The sequence below is a fragment of the Phyllostomus hastatus genome, unplaced genomic scaffold (assembly GCF_019186645.2).
Source record: "Phyllostomus hastatus isolate PE091 unplaced genomic scaffold, TTU_PhHast_1.1 phas_scaffold_1066, whole genome shotgun sequence".
NCBI classification, from domain to species: domain Eukaryota; kingdom Metazoa; phylum Chordata; class Mammalia; order Chiroptera; family Phyllostomidae; genus Phyllostomus; species Phyllostomus hastatus.
The window spans coordinates 1,382,537-1,406,518 of NW_025334004.1; the positions used below are offsets into that span (position 1 = coordinate 1,382,537).

At 36.6% G+C, this 23,982-nt stretch overlaps 1 protein-coding gene across 2 annotated transcripts in view; it reads right to left on the reverse strand.

Moving 5' to 3' along the window:
* The window catches only part of PRKG1 (protein kinase cGMP-dependent 1), a 1,179,828-nt gene that overhangs the window by 584,473 nt on the left and 571,373 nt on the right, over positions 1–23,982 (reverse strand). The gene's annotated exons all lie outside the window — the stretch shown is intronic.

Here is a 23,982-nt window from a genome sequence, read left to right on the forward strand (position 1 = left end):
CCATGAATGTTTATACATATACGTATAAAAGTTTATGTATGCAGGTATATATCCACATGCTTTTATTGACCCAAATAGCATCCTGCCTTAGAAACAGTTATTAAGGGCTTCCATTTGTCACTCAACAAAGCAAGGTGATGATGAAGATAACCAAAACATGAAGGAGGAGAGTGAAGAGGAAGAGGAGGAGAAAGAAAGAAGAAGTTACTCCTTCCAACCAACAGAGGTATGTTAATTTAACACTCATTTTACAGATTAAGAAACTGAGATATAAAAGATTAAGTAACTTGCCTAAGGCCAATAATGCCAGGATTGAAGTCTAGTGGTCTGGCTCTACAGGTCATGTTTCAGCCAGTAAACTATACTACACTTGGGAGATTTCCATAGTGCTACATACATTCTTCTCAGTTGCTAAATAGAATTCATTCTACTGCTATACATTATAGTTTTCCCAGGCTCTTGGTAATAAACATTCATTTCCCTGTTCCCACACTTACACTCACAAGGTATTTTGAAAATTATAATGCATGAAAGTTTAGGCTTAATAACTGATTTTATCCATTTTGCACAAGGCAAGTCAGATGAAAGGCTGAATTTGCTTTACTTTTTCTAAATAAACTGAATAACATGCTTTCTCTGCTCTCAGTTGCAGATATCCAGATTCAACCTTTCTTGTACACATTTTTTCTCAGCCTTTAATTTTAGAAAGCCTAACAGCTGATACCCAGTAATACTAATCTTGATACTGATGCATTTGAAATGTCTATCAGGTGCCCAGTAAATTTTGAAGGGAAAATAATCAGCACTTGTTTTTCTTTTGTTTTCATTTTGCCTATTAACTGCTGCTTCTTATTACTGCAATGCCCATCAAAACAGGTTTTTGCAAGAGCACCATGACATAGCTATTATCAGTTAATCGGACTCCAAAAAATTAAGATTTCACCCTCTACTTCGTCAGTGGATTGTGATTCACTAATATATTCACATCATTATTAGGCTACTGTGTATTCTTCAGCATATAAATCTATTTTCTGCAAATGGTACTCAAAATAAATTGAATTCAAAGGATTTCATATTTATACATAGTTCAAATATGAAATACATACAACTTTAAACATAAAATATGCTTGTATAGCCTGAAACACTGTGCCCTAGCTCCCAGGTGTTTCACTGATGGTGGCGAACACCCTTGCAAGATGTAAGCTACTTAAATCTCTCATGTCAAACAAGTCTTATAAGCAAAATATTTACATGTGAACAAAGAGCTGATTTTCAATTTATAAATAAGATGGTACAGGAAAAAGAGAAACATTTTGTAAGTCTGTGCTGAAAAGTCTGAGCAACAATTACCAATCTACTTGCAAAGAGCAACCGCAAGGCACAGACTATGGGCCTCTAAGTAGAAGAGATGGCTGATTCTTGCCTGAGTTGTGAAACGTATCCACTGAGCCTAGAACATCTTTTTATATCTGATAATAAGAAAGCTGTCAAAGATTAGATCCATGGCTGGTGTGGCTCAGTGAATTGAGTGTGGACCTGAGAATGAAAGAGTTGCAGATTCGATTCCCAGTCAGGGCACATGCCTGGGCTGCAGGCCAGGTCCCCAGTAGGGGGTGAATGAGAGGCAACCACACATTGATGTTTCTCTCCTTCTCTTTCTCCCTCCTTTCGCCTCTCTCTAAAAATAAACAAAATCTTTTTAAAAAGTGTCAGAATGAAACTTGAAGAGGATCCAGCTTACCTAAATTGAAACAACTTGAGCATTAATAAGAACTACACATACATGAAACTATTTAAATCCAATTCTGTTGGTAGAAGTATTCTATGTAATATACAAAGAATGAGAGAACATCTAAACTAATGAATAAATAAATCTAGACACTGAACTTCAACTGCCACTAACAGTGAACACATACACAAAAAGACAGACATTATATGCCTCCTGAAAGCAAAAATAAAGGCAGCTATGAAGCAGTCTCACAAATAAAAAATAAAAATAAAACCAGAATCTTGATCCAGGGTCTAGATCCAACTTCCAACTTACAGAAGACACAGAGGTTGGTCATTGAGACATGTTAAACTATGTCAGAAATTTTGAGATAATTAAAAATTTGAATCTTGATTGAAAATTTGATGAATTTAAAAATTTATTGTTTTTTAGGTGTGATATTGGTATTGTGATTATGGTGGGGTTAAAAGAGAACTTACCTTTTAGAAACACATCAAAAATTTACTAATGAAATGATATAACAGCTTTTGGAATAACTTTGGAATGTGTTTCAAAGCAAGATGAGCAGTGGGAGAAATGTTGGGGATGGGATGGCATAGCGTAGGATTGGCTTTATTGGTTAATAGTTATTAAACTAAGTGATCGGACCTATGATTTCATTAGGTTACTTTCTTGTTTTTAATATCTTTGGAAGGCTCTGTAATTGAGAGTTTGGTTTTTATTTTTATTTTTTCCAGTGACATTTAGAAGTGCTGGAGAATTGGACACCAAAATCTTTAGAGATTAAAAGATTAAAGAACAACTGCATTTAAAGACATCAGGGAGTTACTTAACCTGCAAAGAAAGCCTTTATTCACCAAAGCACTCAGCAGGAGACCCTTCACAGCCCAGACCAATTATCTATATCTTCACCAGTCAGTAGATCCAGTTACATCAATCTTGTCATTTAACAAATATAAATTACTTGCTTTAAAAGTCAAGTTTAACAAGTTCCAAATACATTAGAACTTTATTGAGTATGAATGCAACTTTTCTTCCAATACTTATCAAATGTTAAAAATTTAAAATATATGATCAAAACTTCTTGGAGTATTATATACATATACATATTATATATGTATACAATAAATTAACATAGGAATTCAAAAAAGAGAAAGTCAATAGGTTTTAGGATGCTGACATTTTCAGCATTAGGACTGAATCTCATTAGCATTAAATCCATTTTTATTTAAAATTGGTTTTATTAAGTGAAATCATGTTAGGAGAAAAGACTTTAAGGGGTAAAAACACCATTGGATAAAGTCACTGGTGATGGATCCTTAAATAAGATCCTTGTGACTGGAAGACACAGCATGCAAAAATTCATCAGTACTCCATTGATTTTCTTTTAAAACTCAAGCACAAACATTTAACAATAATAAAAAAAAATCACAGTTTCCATCATTACAATTTCAGTAGTTCTAAAATCCTGGGGCTTTCTTACCAGAATGAATTAACTGATGACTTGAAAAGGAAGGGGAAAAAATACACCTAGCAACATTAGGAAACAGATTTAAGATAAGAACACGGATTACTTTAGTTTCAGAAACAGCATTTTTTCTTGTGATTTCATGGAGCTCAAAATGCAATTTGGATTAAAGATAACTAATTCTTTCAGGGCCAGACAGAAATCCAACATTCCCAGACATCCTCAGTATGTTCAATCAATAAGTTCTGGCTGATCCTATTGTGATAGCCATTTAATTTGTTTCGTGTTTCACACAGCCCTTTGTCATATTGTAGCCCATTGTTAATTATTCTTAGGTAAAATAAAATAAGGACCCCTGGGTCCTTTCCCTGTTCTCTAGGAACTAGCATGACCAAAATATTATTAAAATGTATAATCAATAGATCCAAAATTCTAAGAGAGTCTTAGAATTATTTTAAGAGAATATTGTTTATGAATTTTGATTACCCTGTGTTCTACCAATGGGTCCTAAAAACTTACAGGATTCTAGCAGAAATGTAGATTAATTATTATGCTCTTGTCCAAAGAATGGGAAGCTAATTTTTTAAATGGCATTTGCCAGTGGAGAGGTTAATGGGGCAAAGAAAGTGAGGGGAATAAATTGACAACTAAATGAATGAATAAATAAAAGAAGGGGGGCACATACGGACTACTGATAACAAGGTGTCATGACCTAAAGATCATGATCAGTTCAACTGTGTTCATCATCACTGCAATGACTAGAACTATTACATGTTTACATTGTAGTTCAAGTTCCCGTAGACTGGGGACTCCTGAAACAGCCGTCTTGTTTTACCAACCTTCATATGGGTGATAACCTGTGCCACATAAACATTTGCAAAAGTAAACTTATTCCCAATTGTGATCTTATTTAATCAACAAATATCACTAGACACTACATTTCCATGTTAAACAGTACTCTGTAGCAAAATATGAGCATTCTTACTGTTTCACTATGGAAATACAATTGTTTTGCATTATTTTAACCTTTTTCTGTTGAATAGCAAAAGGCATTCTGGAGAAATGATGAGTGTGGGTCCCAAAGTCAGACATTCTGTATTCAAATCCTGATTCTTTTATACTACAACATCTATATGCCTCAACTTAGTTACAAAAGATGGGAGTATAAAATTTATAAAGATTTTTGAGTTTTAAATAAATTATATTGTACAAAATGTAGAACAAAGTAACTAATGGCGTAACTGGTCAATAAATGCCATTCTTATCACTGATTTACTAAAAGGTTCCTATACAAATATGTGCCCCCTTTCTTGTCCTCAGACAGTTTGAAGATTAAGCTTGTCATTTAAGGAAAACAGCTACCTTTTCTGGTTGATTTTAACTCTGGTTTTACTGAATAATCAAGGTCAGTTCTTCAAAAAGAAGAGAAGAGAGTTTTTGAGAGAAAAAAAGTAAAAGGAAAGAAGCATTTCTAGGGAAAACAGGACAGGTGGTGGGGGAATGATTTCCCTCAATTTAAAAGAAGAGCAGAGGTGAGTACGAAATATGGCTGGAGGTTACCAGAGTGGGCTATTATAGCTACAAGGTCATTTCAAGGTTGCCTAAGAAGAGAGAATTCCCATTATCTTCAAATAAACAGACAACTAGATATGGCAAGGGACTGCCAAGATGAGAGTGGTTTGGGTGTCCAAAAAACAAAAGGGAACCACCTCATCACCCAGAGAACATCCAAGCAGGAATGTTCTCATTGCCTGAGGAGGATATTACTTTATCCTCATTTATTACCTTTCCGGTAAACTGAAAAATTCATCACCCAAGAGCTGGTTTGATTCCTATCCGGTTTCTTGGTGTGGACTACTCACCAACCTCCTTCATGACCCAGGACATTTGCAAATGAAAGACAGGGGGACTCAGGACAATTAGTGAGGTGGTGGTGATGTTCCCCGCTTAAGTTCCCTTAGCACAGAACTCAACCTGGTACAAACCCCTGAGCATAGCCTATTGTTTAATGCTTTCCCCTCCACTGCTGCTTCTGGGACACTAAACCAGAATAATTTACAAAGTACACATACATGTCCCTTGTGACTTTTTAATTTACCCACATTGCAGTATTGTGAAAGTATTTTTTTTTCTGGTTCTCTGATTCTTTCACCATATTCGTGTCTTCAACCACATATGACATCCTCTTGCCAATGTGACAATCTATCATAGTAAGGCAAGTGCACAAATTCAGCAAATAAAAAAGATGAACATGCGGAAAAATACAAAAGGGGAATGTGTGTTGAGAGAGGAGACAATATTTTATTCCACATTACTTCTGACCAAATGTAAAAAAAAATACAGACATCTATTGCTGAGTTGCTAACAGCAATGTCAGAGAACTTTGCAAGTTGAAGAAGTACATAGAGAATTTGAACTATTCATGTGAGAGCAATCCAAAGCCTAATTTTTCAAACTTGAGGGACTCAGTAACTTTACAACAAATCAAAGCTTGGCTTTAAATCTCCAGAGAGACCCTACAAAAGTAGTCAGATGATTTGGATGTTTTTCTGCAAGCATTTTTTCCTTTTTAACTTTAAGGAAAAACACAATTCACAACTGCAACAGGAAAAGTGAGAAAGATATAGTTAGTACAAGTCAATCCTTGATACTTATTTTTTGGTATGCTTTCTTTTTTTCCCCTATTCCAGCCAGCTAACACTTTCCTTGCTTGAATAAACTCCAGCATGTCAGAGAAGAAAGGAGAAAGAAGAAGTTAAAAAAAAGTCAGGTCCTGAGAGAAGTATAAGCCAGCTTTTCTCCAGTAGCTTTAGATTTTTGACACCATAAAACAGTGTATCAGAACTTGCTTCTGGTTTAATAATTTAGGTTGTAGATATTCCTGAGTGCTTGCAATGATGTTCTAAGCAGGGTGGCTGCCTACACTGAAGACGCCATTGCCCCTCTCACCATTATTTGAAGTTGGGAAATACATTGTGGGTCCTTGGAAGTGGTGTGGTAGAAATGACAATGATGATGTTGAGGATATGACAACAATGATAACAGTAGCTCAGCTTTACAGAGCAATTACTATGTGTCAGGCATTTTCCTTTGGATGCATTACCTCATTTAGTCTCTACAGCAATGCCTTGAGGAAGGTACATGCACAGTGATTTTGCAGAGCCAGAGACTAAGGCTGAGAGTAACCACTGACCCGAGGTCACAGACTTAGCATAAGGTCAGCAGTGAAGGAAATTTATGTTCTTTTTTTTAACATGTTTTAAAGATTTTATTTATTTATTTTTAGAAAGGGATGGGAGGAAGAAAGAGAGAGAGAGAGAGAAATATCAATGTGTGGTTGCTGGGGGCCGTGTCCTGCAACCTAGGCATGTGCCCTAACTGGGAATCAAACCTGCAATGCTTTGGTTCGCAGTCCCAGCTCAATTCACTGAGCTACGCCAGCCAGGGGGAAATTTATGTTCTTGAATATAAAAAACAATTAAATCTGGTATTGCTAAAGACTAATTAGCTTTATTAAACAAACCAAGTGATTTGTTATGGAAATATCATTTTATAATTACTCTCAATAAAATGTTGTAATAAGAATCCTGATATTAACTTTGTTTTAAAATTCAGTAGTATAAAAAAGCACATTTCTCAGAAGTAACTTACTTGTTCCTTCAACTGAAAAATAAAAGATAAGAACTAGCTTTTTATGTTTTAAAACTTGGCTTCCAGGAAGCTCAGAATTAACTTTAGCTTTTAAGTAGTGTTGTCTCACTCCAGTGTGTTTTTTAAAATTTCCCATGTCTTGTTTTATATATAATTTATATAAACCTTTAGCTCTTACTTATCCTATGCTAAAATGTGCTAAAGTTATTTTTAAGGTAAAACTGCTGTAAAAGTCCTGAGAAATTCCTTAAAAAAGATTGTACCACTTGGGGTCAAACTTCAGTTTACCTCCTTAGTTATGTAGTATGTAAAGACAGCCCTTGTTCTTTTAGACAACTTGCAATTTTTGGTGAAGAGGCATGGCCTTGTCTGTCCCCACGAGACTTCCAGGTACTTGTTCTTTGCTTCATTATGAGTGACTATATATTTCTTATTCTTACCCTAAATAGCTAATTGACCATCTTTATTCCATTCTTAATTAATTGGGAAATAGTGCGTCCCATGAGTCATTGTTTCCAATTAACTAAGGGAACTAAAACATAATTACACCCTGCTTCCTTGTCTCCATGATTCTCTTCTAATCAGAGACATACTCTTCTTACCATATCACTCGTTTCTTACTGCTGGTGCTTGTGTTAGGACACAGAGTTGGTTAGCTGTTACGCCTTCAGAAGGTGGCAGGCAAATAAAGTACATGAAAACCAGAAACAGTTTGGGACAGTTAGTGTCCTGTTTTTCTATGAAGTTTCTACACTAGAGTTATTTAGCATAGTGATGATTTGATGAATGAATGGATAATAATAAAACAATCACATATGAAATATTGAAATATTAACCATATATCTCTCCCTGTGATTGCTTAGTGCACTTTTAAGGCATTTTCTGCTTATTACCAAGCTTTAGATACAACAATTTCATACATTTTAGTGACTCTTAGCACTACAGGGATTGCCTGAACTATGTACTTACGCCTGTAATTTTGTGAAAAGCCTTCCATTATTATTCTAAGAAAAGAAAAGGCTCCAAAATGGAGTAGACATAACTAAAATAGCAAAACATGGCTTGTCAAATTTTCAAAAACATCACTGAAGAAGAGACCCAGGAAGGCCAGGCTATTTCTATGGTGAACTTCTTAACTTTTCTAAAAAGGTCACTAGTATAAGCCAACAGACTTATCAATCATAATGTTAAGTTGTTAGGGACCACAATAACAATTTGGTAAAAAATCCATCTTTATCTCTAAGCACACTGTCAACCACTCAACTGTTGTTCCTTTTTTCATGCACCCACACTTAGATAGTTTCATCATTTCATATTTGCAGGGGTCCAGGCTGACGATCACTTTTTACTGGGAAGGTTTTCAGAAGGAAAGCCTGAAATCTGGACCTCCGTACTGAATCCTCACAAAAGGCCATGCCACGAAACTAGGCACTATGTAGAGCCAATCTGATTTGTTGCTACCTCAGGATTTAACAAAGGGTGTCATTTTGTTCTGTTTATTCAAGCCTTTTCTCAAAAAGATTAGGATTTGGGGGAAATCCTCAAATAAATCACACTGTTCTCCTCATTTGCTACCTATCACATCGATAGCTTTGATACAGATAAAAAATAACTTAGACGGAAAAAATGGACTACTAAAATGTCACAAAGAGCAACAAACAGAATAAGCCAGCAAGGGGGTGGGGGGATAAATGTCTGTGTTCTACTGGATAGGTGGGTCAAAGGAAAAGCCCCTTCTATTTACCTTGGTGCAAGCTCTTGGGGGGGACCTAAAATATTTAGTCAATTAAATATTTATTGAGTACTATATTTGTGTTAAACATAGCTGTATTTTCATGGAGGAGATGTTTAATACCAGTGAGCTTACTCTTGCACTCTCAATTCCAGCTACTGGACTCTAGATAAATGAAGCATAAAATGAATTAAGTAAGTATATGATAAAGAAGACCCAATATTGTTTCATGTAACTCTGTTAAGTTACAGAACTGATTACTGTAAATCCGTGACTTTGCTTTTGGCTACTGGAAAAGCTACCGGCAAAAGCCAGGTCAAGGTCTCCAGGGTCCCAGGGGAGTGTTGACTTCCCTCTTCTAAACCAACTGTAAAATATATGCATAAGCCAATAAGAAGGGTGTAACTGAAACAAACAAACAAACAAATGTCCAAAATCATTCATTTAAAACATTTTCTTTGTATGAAGAACTTCATGGAGCTTACAGTTTAAAAAGAAGATAAAAATAAGACTAAGCCACCAAGCAAAAGTTTTCTATCCATTCATGACTAAGTGAATTTCTCCATTGATGTTGAACGCTACCATTTAGAATCCCCTGATCTGCTTACTCAAAGTATCTCTTTGATTAACTATGAATTTTTTTCAATAGCTTTATAGGAATTCATTTTTTTCACTTCTCTATTAACCATGCAAAAGATCAGAAATTGAAGATTTCTATTCTCTTGATTTTGTGACCTTGGACTTTTTATTTACTATTGTTTAGCTAAATTGTTTCCTTATTTCTAAAGTATCTAGAGAGGTCAGGTTGCACAAATGGCAAGTGATAAACCAAGTGATTAATTTAGACCCATAATTACTATGGAATTGACGAACAGAAGTCCCATGCATTCTACACCGATTTTCTTGGAGAGAAATAAAGCAATTCACATTAATTCATACATTGCTTACAGTGATTGTGCCAAAATGGCCATCTGTTTAGAACATTTTTTATCTAATTATAATTTGGCACATTGATTGGTTTTTCCTGACCAACACCCAAATTCTGGTCAACAGGTGTCTTTCATGGCACATTACCCACAGGAGAATGTTGACCATTGGTATTTTAGGAGAAAAATAATCTGTTTCTAATACTGATTTAATCTAGTATTTTCTTTTAAATCTGAGACAACTTTCTTATAATTGTTAAGTTTTTCCCCTGATTTTGAATAGGTATGTTAACATTAAGTATGATGCTTTTATTGGCTTATGTTTGCATATTACATTTTCATATTCTTGGAAACTAACCTCTTTTTTATTAAAATAATTAAAATCACCATTTCATTTTCTTTCCTACCTATTTCAACTTAATTCTACTTAACTTATGTTTTCATCACTTCTATTAGTTGCTTCTAATAGAGGTATTATGTTCTCTGTACAGTTCAGAAAGATAGGACAAGCTAATGTGTTTTGCAAGCTAGTAAAATTGACAGGTATTTTAATCATCTCCTTTATCTGAAGCTATAACATTGCTTTATAGCTTCATCTGAAAATCATAAGGATGTAATTTATTGTGACTCGTGTAAAGTTGATTGTTAAGAATTGTCAACACCTCCAGAAATCATATAGCTTCTTAGCCACATTTCAACCAACCCTTCAGAGAAATCTTCCAATACTTTAAGGGGACGCAGGTTAGGTTTTGAGATAAGGACACACAGACCAGATTAAATAAATTATGTCTCTACCTTGGCTTAAACCTTGGAATGGCTCTCCTCAAACAAATAATCAAGCCTCAGATCTGTAGACTGAAATTCAAGATTAGCCTTGGCCAGGTCACAATTTTATTTTTCCATATATTCTACTCTCAGTCATACCCAATTATATCATTTTAAGATAATATCAAAGCCCTATATCAATATATAGGGCTATATCAATGTGTAACTATATTGATATAGTTGTATCAATATAGCTATAGAGTTGCTTATACTTTTTTCCTGTTGACAAATTTCCCTTTTCTTTCCTGTCAAAGTCCCATTCCTACTACACAGTCTTATTTATTATCACTTCCTCTTTAAAGCTTTCCTGGTGCCTAGGTCAGGTTTATCACTCTCACAGAGCTTTTCAAAGACACCGCCCCCCTCCATTAAAGCATGTATATAATTTTGCCTTAGTTGTAATCTCATGTATTCCCTTCCCCAATCTAAGTAATATGTGGCCAACCACAGAAATCTTTTCATTCTCTAAAACACTGAAAAGTATATTAAATCAAGATCCAGGGATGCTACTTCCTCAAAAGGGGGGTTCCAGAGCACCTCACAATTTCTAATCTCATAAGCAATGAAAAGTATCATTTGTTCTTGTCAAAAAATCTGCAGCTGAGGGTCAACAACTGGCAACAAATAGGCCAAGTTAAGCTTACAGATGAATTTGATGAATTTCATTTGGTTTGCATAGTGCTCCCCTGAAACCAAGCCAACACTTTAAGCCCGGGGACTTCTTGTTAAAAATCTGGATTTGGCTTCTTTTGAAAAAATCTAAAATCCCCGATTTCCTAAATGATAACCATCTGCTGAGGCAGGAGGAGGGCTGGTGAGGCACAGCGCTTCTCCATTTTACCACAGAAAACACGGACCTCTTTTCTTTCCCCACGGTGAAGGGGCCCTTTGCCATCTATTATTATGTTTATATCTGCACTTCACTCTTTAATGATCGTTAAGTATTTCTCAACAGGGATGTGTTAAAAGTAAGAAAACAAAAGTTTGACCAGGAATGCCATGTGTTTTCTCTTGAATCATTGTTTTAAGCTATCCAGTTTAGTTTACATGTGCTTTTGAGTTGGTAATAATTAATTTATATTTTCCTTTCCCTTAGAATAGTCAGCCAGGCTGTTTAAAGGGTAAGAATTTGTTCAAATGAAAGGTAAGTCTACTATTATTATCAGGATGGTAAAACCTAACACATTTTTCTCTTCAGGTGGAAAAGAATTAGAAAGTCCACAAAATAGACATAAAGATTTGAGGGAGTTATTTTTCTAAATACGTGAGCAGTTGCCTCTAGACCCTCACTCAGGCCATTGAGAATTACATCAACTCCTTCTGTGACTCTGACTGACAACCATTGGAACCTCAGAACTCTGCTCACAGAAGCTCTACTGCTAGCCAGAATAATGTGCTAGTCATAGCCAAGCAACAATGGTCCAAACCTAGTGATTCAAAAACTAAATGTAAAGGTTGCATGGGGTTAAAAACAAGATCCATTTATTTGGGCACTGTCTCTTAAAGAAGGAATTTTACAGAGGCTGGCAAGAACTGAAAATTACTAAGGCTCCAAGCATTCCCCCTACAACAGAACCCAGAAAACTATTCTTGAAAAAAGAAAACACTCCTTCTGTCACTAGGGATGCACCAAGCTCTGAGTTATTTTTCCCAGCCCAGAGAGACATGGATTGGTTGGCACAACAATCAGCCCCAACTCAACCATTAAGAGAGCACATTTTTAGCTACAAGCATAATTTTGTGTTCAATTTTACCTTCAATCTAAAACATTTGTATTCGCAAAGTAGTTAGAAAATGCCTCAAAGTGAAGAAAAGTACAAACTCAGTAGGGGAGTACAGATAGATAGGCCACAATTTGAATGGATGATAACGTGAAAACAGAAGGAGGAAGTGAAGTTTGCTTCATGCTCCTAAAGCTGCCTGTACTTATTGTGCTGGGTATACATACTCACGTGTTCACAAAAGCAATGGAAAAAATTCACCCTATTTTTCAAAACTCTTTTTATATAATTCAAAGTCCAAGATGTTTCTGAGTTTCCAGCAGACCAAATATTTGAATGGCAGCATTTTTCTTGTGGCACCCTAAAAGCAATCTATATATCATGTTTGGTTCTCTCTTTGACAAGCTAAAAAACAAGATTTTTCTAACCTGCTAGATTTTATCCAAATACTACAGCAACAGCCTATGGCCATATCACCCTAAACATGCTCGACCTCATCAAATAATACAGCAATCTGGGATTCTGGTGCAAATAAAAAAAGAAACTTTTAATGTCTGCTCTGCTGTCCTTTAGAGAAACTGCTTTCAAACTTTTTCAACCAAGACCCAGTACAGAATATATATTTTATACAGCACCCTCGTATACACAAAGCTGAAATAAAATTTCATGAAACAATACATACTCTTACTGACTCCTGTACATGCCTATATTTTCAATTATGTTGCATTCCATTTCATAATGATGAGTGCTTATTGTATCCCAACTAAATTGATTGTGATCGACTATTACATCATAATTTACAGTTTGAAAAACTTAAAAAAAAACTTTTGCCTTTAGAGCCCTTTATAAGCATGTTTCTATTCAACTTATTAACTAAATGGTACAGAGAAATAGGAAAAATTTTAACATCGATAAAAATATAAATGGTAAAAAATGTACCTTAGAGAGATGTTGAGAGAAAACACACATACTAATTTACCACTGGAAACAAGACCACAAAATTTTTTGCTATCATTTCAGAAATCTTTCTAGGTGCTTGTTATTCTGCCAACAGCTTCTATGCCTTCCAAGTCCCAGAAAAACACTAAGTCATATATTGTGATTATCCCTACTCTGCATATTGGAAACAGGAAATTTCAAGTCTGACTTCCAAAAGCCTGAGGTATCAACCATCTACCTGGTTCACAGACTAGTTGACAGGCTTTAGAATTTCATATATGGAGCAAGAGTTAGTCAGAAGGTTTCTTTAATCAGAAGAGAGGTCATATGGAACGCTTACTCACCTCCACGAGTACGGAATATAAAATGCTTATTATACGCAGACACTATGCTGAACAACCTTCAAAACCTGTCTCCACTTTGCAGCTAAGACAGAGTTCAACCAATCTGCCCAAGCTTTCACTCGTAACAATTTTTTTCCATGCAATCCATTTCCTAGTCAAACTGAACTATTTTGAGTTTCCCAAACCCACCATGTTTTTTTATGTATCTGTCATATTGGACAAGTTTTCCTTTCCTTTTGCTACATTCTTCCCTTCTCCAACTGACTTTTTTCTTAAAGACTCAATTGAAAGGCCCCTCAGGAAGTCTTCCTGACTTCTTTCTCAACCTGGTAAGTGCCCACCCCTTTATAGAGGAAACAAAATAGGAAAGGAAATATAATAGGATAGCACTTATCCTATTATATTTTCATTGTCAGTCAACTTATTGGTGAATCTCTTGAGGATCAGATTTTGTCTTTTATTTCCATTCTTCCCATACATGGCACTATGATAAGTATGCATTAAATGCTGGCTGGTTAAGTGAATGAAATGAATGAGTAACACAGTGAATTAAAAAAAAAGAAATACCTGAAAACTAAAAAAGCACATGTAGCCTAAATGAATTAAAGTAAAAATTCAAACTCCTATGCAGGTACTGTTCAAAAAATGGCACCTGATGAAAAACCCTCCCTTAATAAAAATTTCCAACAGTGACCCTAACCTTGACCAATCAATACCCAGGATAATGCCAACACCAGGTTTAGCTGAGCAGGTAGTAAATAATACAATATTAAAGAATAACACTAAAATAAAAGAACACTAAAATTGGTCCCAAGGAGGATATATATTGTTGCTGCATAAAATATCAAAATCAGAAGGAATATAAAGTTCTGCAAATCAGTGCTGCTCATTATCATGTGTAGGATTTTATGGGCTGCTTGGATAAAAGTTAAAAGTCAAAAGAAAGAGAAGTTTAAGGGAAAAAAGTTCTACTTAGAGATTCCACCGAATGACTTTCAACAATTATTTTTAAAAATTAAAATAGAAATGTATTTCCCTAGCAACATGGGAGTACAATTTTAAAGATGATATTGGTCCTGTCTTGAGTACAATGCCTAGAAATATGCAGTATGGTAAAGAGCTCCGAATCACCAGAATGACAGATATGTTTTCTAAAAAGTATACACTTCACACTTCATGCTCGATGTCAAGGTATTTTTAATTGTAAAAACTCATTGAAGAATGAGTGAATGTCTGTCATCCAATCTCAGAGGGAGTTCTGGCACTTTGTGACATGCATGACAAGTGGTGACCATGTCATCTCCACAACTGTGGGGAATACTTCTGCTGTAGATACCAATAAAGTGTTATTTTCCTTTCCCTTTGTGACAATTTTGATCATATAAGATGCCTGTGAGTATGAAGACAAAAAATAGCATTTGACTTTAACAATGCTGTTGTGCTGCAAGTAAAATGAAATAGCTCTTACAGTTCCAGTATTAGGGTTGAGCAGGTTTTCCATCAATCTTCAAAGGAAAAATAGATTAAGCTAGAGTGAACAACAACTTCCATGAGAATCTAGATGGGCAGAAGTGTGATGTAAATTGATGTTGGTCTGGCAAAAGCTACAGTCCAGAACATAATTTGCCTGCTCACAGTCGATGACTCTCAGTTCTAGGACAAGCCTCTGGGAGGTTTGTTTGATAATAGCATCTGGAGAATCACAGAGAAAAATTAATGCACATATTCCTCTTAAAATTTCAATAGATTTATTGAAGTAAAACTGACATACCATAAAAGTATCCCATTATAAATGCACAATTCAGTGATTTTTAGTAAACTTACAGAGCTGTGCGACCACTGCAAAGTCCAGTGTCAAGAACATTTCCATCACCACCAGGAAATCCCTCCTGCCCATGTGCAATTAGTCTCCATTGTAGCCACCAGGCAATTGTCTACTCCTTTCTATACATTTTATATCAAAGGAATTCTATAATCTGTAATTTTTGCCATCTGGCTACCTGCCCTTAGCACAATGTTTTTGAGGTTCACCCATGTTGCTGCATGTATCAGCAAGTCATTACTTTTTATTACCAAATAATATTCTGCTATATGGCCATACAACATGTGCTTATTCATCACACTGAAGAACATTTGGATTATTTCCACTTTTTGATAACTATGAATAATGTTTCTATGAACAGTCATGTATAAGTATGGACTTACATTTTCATAATTTATGTTTTTCTTAGATAGATGGCCTCTAAGTAGAAATGGTGGGTGATACAGTAAATTTATATTCACACTTTAAAGAAACTGCAAAACTTTTCTCCAAAGTAGTTAAACTATTTTATGATTCCACTAGTAATGTATGAGAGTTCCCTTTTCTGCACATCCATTCAAACATGTACTATTACCTGCCTTTTTTTAGTATAACCATTCTGATCTACATATTCTTAAAGGACTTCCCCCTAAGTATTTCCCTGTACTCTAAATCCTGCAGTATATATTACAGCCTATTTCTCTAGGATACAATAAAATAAACACCCCACTGCCCATAAATTTATTTAGGGAATGGAGTACAATAAGAACAAGAGGTTTCACAGCAAGAAAATAAAAAGACCTTATTCCAAATACATCCTTTCATGGATAATCCAAATTATGAAATGGCTTACTTAGGCTTTGGTTTTACTAAAAGTGCACAGATAAAAGAGGGGTTATGATCCCACTGTATTCTCAGTACCTAATTGCTCATTTGGAATATAATGTGCAGTTTTATGGATGTAAAAAGAAGCACATATTCATTGTAGAAAAACAAATCCATGAGGAGAAAAGATAAAAAACCCACTTTAATCCCACCACCATCTTTATTTTGATAAATTTCACTGTCTTTTTTCTACATGTAAGTGTATTTTACATATATTTCATCACAACTAAGATTATGCTTACACGTTAGTGAGAATCCTGAGTTTTAACATAATTTAAACACTTTCCATGGGCAGGATGTTCTTCTGAAACATAATGACTGCAGAACATTCTGTCATGAGGATGTACATATGTCACCTTTGCTTTTGTTCCGTATGTTCCAATTATTCACCCCTGTGTGTGATGCTCTGAGGAACATCTTTGGGACCCACCCCTGTGTCCCAAATCCCATTTGCAGAGAGACCGTAAAATGTTAGAGCTGCTCCAGAAAAAGGACAATAACTAGTCACCCTGAGAATGTTCAGCTGAAAAAGACTTGAAAGATTATGCCTCATAGAAAGATTTGAAGTGGTGACCAGAAAGAGGAATTAGATCCTCAGAAGCTGTAGAGATAAGAAGTAAAAACAACAGCATTCAGTATGAGAAGGCAGATTTCTGTTCACTTTAGAGACCAAAACAGCAACAACAAAACAAATGGAAGCCACGGAGCGTGCAACTTAATTGAGTAGCTTCCTTCTTTCTCAGCTTTAAAGATATTTAGTACACAATAGGGTCTTTTCTCACACTATAAATCCTGAAAGAACACTTCTATCCAAGTCACTTCAGGAAAGCAATTGGTGTAGGAAGCAGGTATCAATCAATACTGCTAGCCTGTGGGCACGTGTTCCTTCATCTTCAGGGCTGTGATTCTCTCTGGCAGAATGAAACCCCAAATATATTACAAGCGAAAAAAACAGATTCTCCAACATATGAAAGGCCAGGCCTAATGTAGTTAGGGAGACACTTTTGATGTCATTTCATACCAGGTTAGGGGAAAACTAAGAATGCCTGATCGACATTCATGTCACTTTTAAAAAGTTTCTGGATAACTCATCATTTATAGAGGCTCACGATTGGTGGAATGAAATTTAAGATATATTTGTAAGGAGAAAGAAAGCATGCATAAGAACAATAGAAACTGTATGATACCTTTGCATTTTCAGGGACACCGAAACAAAACACAGGAAAACAAAACCTGAGCACCATCTGTTAGAATAGTCACCAGTTCCAGGAATGCGAAGATACGTGCAAACTCTGTAGAAAGAAAGATGTAGGAGAGGAGTGGAGAGGTTTAGGTGATGTGCTTGTGAGGATGAACTTAAAATATGAGCAACTCTTGATGAAATGTTTCCACTTGTCTTCTCCTTCTTTTGACTTTTCTCCAGCAACAGAATATTTTGCATATGTCACAATTCCACAGAGCTTCTTCCTTCTTAAAGACTGAGGTTCTATCAACTATAGCTAGCTAAGATGTCATCTGAGATGCCTGATTAACCAAAAGTTTGCTTCTGGAGCTGAAAGTGTTCAGCTATGTTGTGTTTAAAGCAAACTTTTCTCCTTTCTCTGTCTCCACATAGCTTTCTGAAACACCTACCATATTCAGACAGATTTCAATGTGATCTGTCAGACCTTTACAAGCATGGAGATATTTGTAAATGTTCACACACAAGTCTGACAACAAAAATGTTTCTACTGATTATGATGTGATGTTTTTGGTATTTTTAACTGAGAGATAATTGAGTAATTGCCATTACAAGGCCAGTCATGTGACTCAACTCTTTCATACAGCAATTTTGCTCTGAAGGAAACATTTCATTTTCTAGTGATGAATGAAAAGAATCTCAGCCATGTGGGTTAAGTGGGGCAATAAAATTACATTGAATAACCAAGGATACTGTGTGTTCAATATCATGTAGTTTGGGAAAGTGAAGCCCAAAATAAATATTTTCCTTAGAAAGATTTGACTGACTTTCTTTGTTTCCCCTGTTTTTTATTCCAGTCTTTATGGATCAAAATTTTTTTTTGATTTAAAATGTTTCTTTTTGATTGAATATATTAAGGTGACATTGGTTAATAAAACCATAACAGTTTCAAGAGTACAACTCAATAAACATCATCTACACATTGCATCATGCACTCACCACCCAAAGTCAAATCTCTTTTTACCACCATTTATTCCTGCTTTGCCCTCTTCCATCTTCCTCCTCCTCCCTTTCCCTCTGGCAATCACTACACTGTTGTCTGTGTCTGTGTGTTTTTTCTTAATCCCTTCAAATCTTTCATCCAGACCTGCAAACCCCCTCTCCTCTGAGAGCTGTGAGTCTGTTCTCTGTAACTATGAGTCTGTTTATGTTTTGCATGTCAGATTATTTTGTTCATTAGATTCCGCATATGAGTGAAATCATATAGTATTTGTCTTTCTCTGACTGGTTTATTTCACTTAACACAATGCTCTCCAGGTCCATCCATGCTGTTGCAAAAGGTGTTCTGATACAAGTCAGACAGCCAGTAAGCAATGCCCTTGTACCCATCTTTCATCAGTTATGTACATTCAGATTTTCTATTTATAACTCTGTTGGGAAGAAAATACTGTATATTCTTTTCTTTTAATATATTTTATTGATTATGCTATTACATTTGTCCCATTTCCCCCTTCACTCCCCTCCACCCTGTACCCCCTCTCCCACCCACGTTCCCCCCCTTTAGTTCATGTCCATGTGTCATCCTTGTGAGTTCTTTAGCTTCTACATTTCCCGTACTATTCTTGCCCTCCCCCTATCTATTTTCAACCTACATTCTATGCTACTTATTCTCTGTACCTTTTCCCCCTCTCTCCTCCTCCCACCCCGCTACTGCTAGCCCTCCATGTGCCCTCCATTTCTGTGGTTCTGTTCCTGTTCTAGTTGTTTACTTAGTTTCTTTTGGTTTTGCTTTAGGTGTGGTTGTTAATAATTGTGAGTTTGCTGTCCTTTTACTATACATGTCTTTTTCTTTATCTTCTTTTCTTAGATAAGTCCCTTTAGCATTTCATAAAATAAGGGCTTGGTGATGATGAACTCCTTTAATTTGACCTTATCTGAAAAGCACTTTATCTTCCCTTCCATTCTAAATGAGAGCTTTGCTGGATAGAGCAATCTGGGATGTAGGTCCTTGTCTTTCATGACTTGGAATATTTCTTTCCAGCCCCTTCTTGCCTGGAAGGTCTCTTTGGAGAAATCAGCTGACAGTCTGATGGGAACTCCTTTGTAGGTTACTGTCCCCTTATCTCTTGCTGCTTCTAGGATTCTCTTTCATTTTTACCTTGGCTAATGTAATTATGATGTGCCTTGGTGTGTTTCTTCTTGGGTCTAACTTCTTTGGGGCTCTCTGAGCTTCTTGGATTTGTTGGAAGACTGTTCCCTTTGCCAGTTTGGGGAAGTTCTCCTTTATTATTTGTTCAAATAACTTTTCCACTTGTTTCTCCTCCCTTTCTGGTACCCCTATAATTCGGATGTTGGAACGTTTAAAGGTGTCCTTGATGCTCTTAAGCTTTTCTTCGATTTTTTGAATTCTTATTTCATCATGCTTTCCTGCTTGGTTGATTCTATCTTCCTTCTGGTCCACTGTATTGTTTTGAGACTCTGATTCCTTCCTTTCACTATTGGCTCTCCTCCGTGTATCTTCCTGCATCTCTTTTATGGTAACCTGCATCCTTTCATCTAAATTGCGCCCAAAGTCAACCAATTCCGTGAGCTTTCTGATCACCAGTGTTTTGAACTGTGCATCTGATAGATTGGCTATTTCTTGGTCGCTCAAAAGGATGAGTCCTGGGGGACTGATCTGTTCTGCTGGAAACATGTCTTATGTCTTTCCCTGTCTCTCCTATTATTTTTTTTCATTCGGTCTGGTCGCTCTTACTACGGTGGGGGGTGGAGCCTTAGGTGTTCACCAGGGCTGGCCACCCCAGTCGCTAGATTGTGATGTTATATGTGGGGGCAGGGGCGGGAGGGGACAATGGCGGTAGTTCCGTTCTCCTGGGCCCAGACCCTTCCCTGGGCTCCTGGGCTGCGAGCTCTGCCCTGGTCCACAATCGCTGCCTCACTGGGTCCCCCAGCCGCTGCTTGCGTACTCAGGGATCACCGCTGCGTTCTTGTGCCCAGGATGGCTGTCACGTCGATTTTGCGTTAAATTTCCCCCCACCTCCGCGTGCCGCCAACCCCGTGCCAGCCCCGCGCCCGCCCAGCTCATGGTCCCCTACTGGTCTGGATGTACGGGTCTACTTCAACTTCTTGGCTGTCCGACTTCCATTCAGATATATCCTCTGACAGTTCTGAGTGATATTATTTCTGTAAATTATTGTTGTTCTAATCTTGGTTGTGCGAGGAGGTACGGTGCGTCCACCTATTCCTCCATCTTGCCGGAAGTGTAGTCAATACTGTATATTCTTAATGAAAAGTCTAATATTAAACTCTGGCACTTATTAATATCTCATCTTATTTATAAATGATTTGTCTCAGATATTGAAAAAATATCTCCTTTCCATGACAAGTTTTAATTAATGACTATGTCTATAATAGGCAAATAATTCTAGTATAGAGTCCCTGGGGTTGTCATTGAAAACTGAACATTTTAAAAATGCTTTTAGAAGATTTTTTAAATTTATTTTTAGAGAAAGGGAAAGGAGGGGAGAAAGAGAGGGAAAGAAACATCATTGTGAAGAAAATCATTGATGGGTTGCATCTCTCATGCCCCCAACTGGGGACCTGGCTGAAAACCCAGGTATGTGCCCTGATAGGGGTGAATAGAACCAGAAACCTTTGGGTTTTCAGGCCAGTGCTCAATCCACTGAGCCACACCAGCCAGGGGTTTTAATTTTTTAAAAAAGTAAATTCCATTCATTGTGTATAAATTCCTCTATCATGCTATTTTTCACCATATAAAAATTTTTAATTGTATTTTTTCCATTATCATTTAGTACTCTACCCTCACAATCACTACACTGTTATCCATGTCTATGAGTCCTTTTTCCTTACTGATCAATCCTTCCACCCGATAACCTCCCCTCATCCTACCTTAGCTGTCAGCCTGCTCTCTATGAGTCTGTTTCTAGTTTGCTTGTTAGTTCAGTTTGTTCAGTAGATTCCATATATGAATGAAAACATATGGTATTTGTCTTTCTCTGACTGGCTTATTTCACTTAGCATAAAGTTCTCCAGGTCCATCATACTGTTGCAAGGGTAAAATTTTCTTCTTTTTCATGGCTGAGTAGTATTCCATTATGTAAACATCCCATAGTCATTTTGTCCATTCATCTACTGATGGACACTTGGGCTACATCAAACTAAAAAGTTTTTACAGAGCAAAGGAAAACATCAACAAAATTAAAATACAACCCACTGGATGGGAGAACATATTTTCCCCAATACATCAGATAAGGCAATAATATCCAAAATTTATAAAGAACTTACAAAACTCAACACCAAAAAACAATCAAACAACCCAATTAAAAATGGGCAAAGGACTTGAATAGATACCTCTCCAAAGAGAACCTACAGATGTCCAATAGACATATGAAAAAGAGGCTCCATGTCACTAATCATCAGAGAAATGCAAATTAAAACCACAATGAGATATCATCCCACACCTGTCAGAATGGATATCATCAATCAATCAACAAACAACCAGTGCTGATGAGGATGTGCAGAAAGGGGAACCCTTTTGCACTGTCAGTGAGAATGCAGGTTAGTGCTGGCACTGTGGAAAGCTGTATAGAGATACCTCAAAAAAGTAGAAATGGATCCACATTTTGACCCAATGACTCCACTTCTGGGAATTTATCTGAAGGAACCCAAAACACTAACTTGAAAGAACATAAGTACCCCTATGTTCACTGTAGCATTATTTATAATCACCAAGATATTAAACATTTTTTAAAGATTTTATTTATTTGAAAACTGAAAGTTTTGATAACTATTCATGTTCAAATAGCTGCCAGAGAGTTTCTCTGGCCTTTCAAGTTGGCAGAAACATGGGATCTGCTAATATAAAGGCACTTTCTTAGTATCTAGTCGGTATTCATTGCTATTTGACAGTACTGGGTAGCATACTTTCTCAGAGAAAGTAAAGGAGTCTAAAGGTTAAGAATTTTAAAAGACACAGGACCCAGGCCTCTGGTTCTCTCCCTGTTACTAATTTAAGTTCTGCAGGGTGACCTGAATTTTGGGACCAGGGCTCATTCTTATTTTCAAACTGATATGACATAGTATGTAGCAAAAGGAGCATGGCATATATGCCTAAATATATTTTGTATATTGTCTGTAGGAGAGCATATATACCTTAAAGTATGGACTTATACTTCGAGACAGCCAAATGGCATCAGACTTGGCATATGACAAATAGTTGGAATATAAGCAAATCCAATTAATAGAGATTGAGAAGAAATGGGAGGGAATATTTGGGGCTGATGCCAAGGGAAGTCCCAGTTCAAAAATCACCTTTGATTCTGATTCCTAAACAGTAAACCAAATCATGAGTGCAAGTTTGCCTTAGAAACCTGTTGTTAATGATGAGTGTCAGTTAAAGCACTATTCTACTTTCCCACAAACAGACTGCAAAAGGAGAAACAGGTGTACCAGGTTTTAAGAAGTATAAACGAACTGAACCTGAAAATCATTCATCAGTGTAGCTTATTGATACAGGAATCAAATGAAATTAAACGGATATAAAGAACATTCAAAGCAGCAGATCAAACTGACAGAATTCTAGAACAAAATGAGGGTAACATTCTGAGTCAGTTGATTTAAAAAGAGAGAAGGGATTTGGATATTCCCTTACTTCAAAGAGAGACCTGGGTCTCCAAAGGGATGGAAACTTGGCAAGATACTTGCATTGACACTGAGCAATACAAACAAGGTGATTCTGGAGACTTAGCTGGCCAGTATTGCAGCCTTCTGTCCCTCAGATTTTCAAATTCCTTCTCAAGACAGTGCATCAGGGAAGAAGATGTAATTGCATAGGTAAAATAAAGACGCAGATGTAAAGAAAGATGTTCTACAAAGTGATACCCACAACACCAAAACTTTAAAAAAAAAGTTTACTTATTTATTCTTCGAGAGAGGGGAAGGAAGGAAGAAAAAGAGTGAGAGAAACATGGATAGGTTGTCTCTCACAAGCTCCCCGATCTGGGACAAGACCTGGGACAAGACCTGCAACAAGGAGTGTGCCCTGACCAGGAATTGAACCAGCAAACTTTCCCTTTGCAGGACAACACCCAACCAACTGAGACACACTGGTCAGGGCAACGCCAAAAGCTTTTATCTGTCCTCAAAAGATGTGTACAGTGTAAAGGGATCCAAAAGTTTGCAAACTGCTTACCTATAATTTCAAAACTCCCTGGTCTCTGATTTCACCTACCCTAGAGATAAAGTAATTAAACTTAAGGAGCGAGACCAACCTGATAATAGCTGAGCACCCTTGAGAAACAACTAATGAACAGCAAAGGGTGTCAAGGCAAGGTTTTGTGCCACTCAAGGTAGAATTCCAGCCAATATGAATGGCAGATGGGAGTCAGGTTAGTGTAAGGGTTAAGAGCAGTCACAGGAGTTGGAGTGGACTCTATCCCTGGGTCTTAATGTCACAAAGAAGGATCCTGGGTTATTTCCCCTGTCTTACTGATGACAGTCAGCCACACTGATCCAATCTCTGACCCACTGCTTGCAGTGTAGCTCTGCAAAAGTTGTGTAACTTCTTCATGCTTCACTTTCTCATAGGTAAAATTAGGATAATAATAAGACCTAACTCTTAAAGTCACTGGGAGGATTGACCCTTTATGATATGAAAGGCTCAAGAGCAGTGCCTGGCACAAAGTAAGTACCTAATCAGTATAAGCAATGGGAAGATTAAAACTAAAAGTCACAAAGAAAGAAATGATTGGATCCAACACAG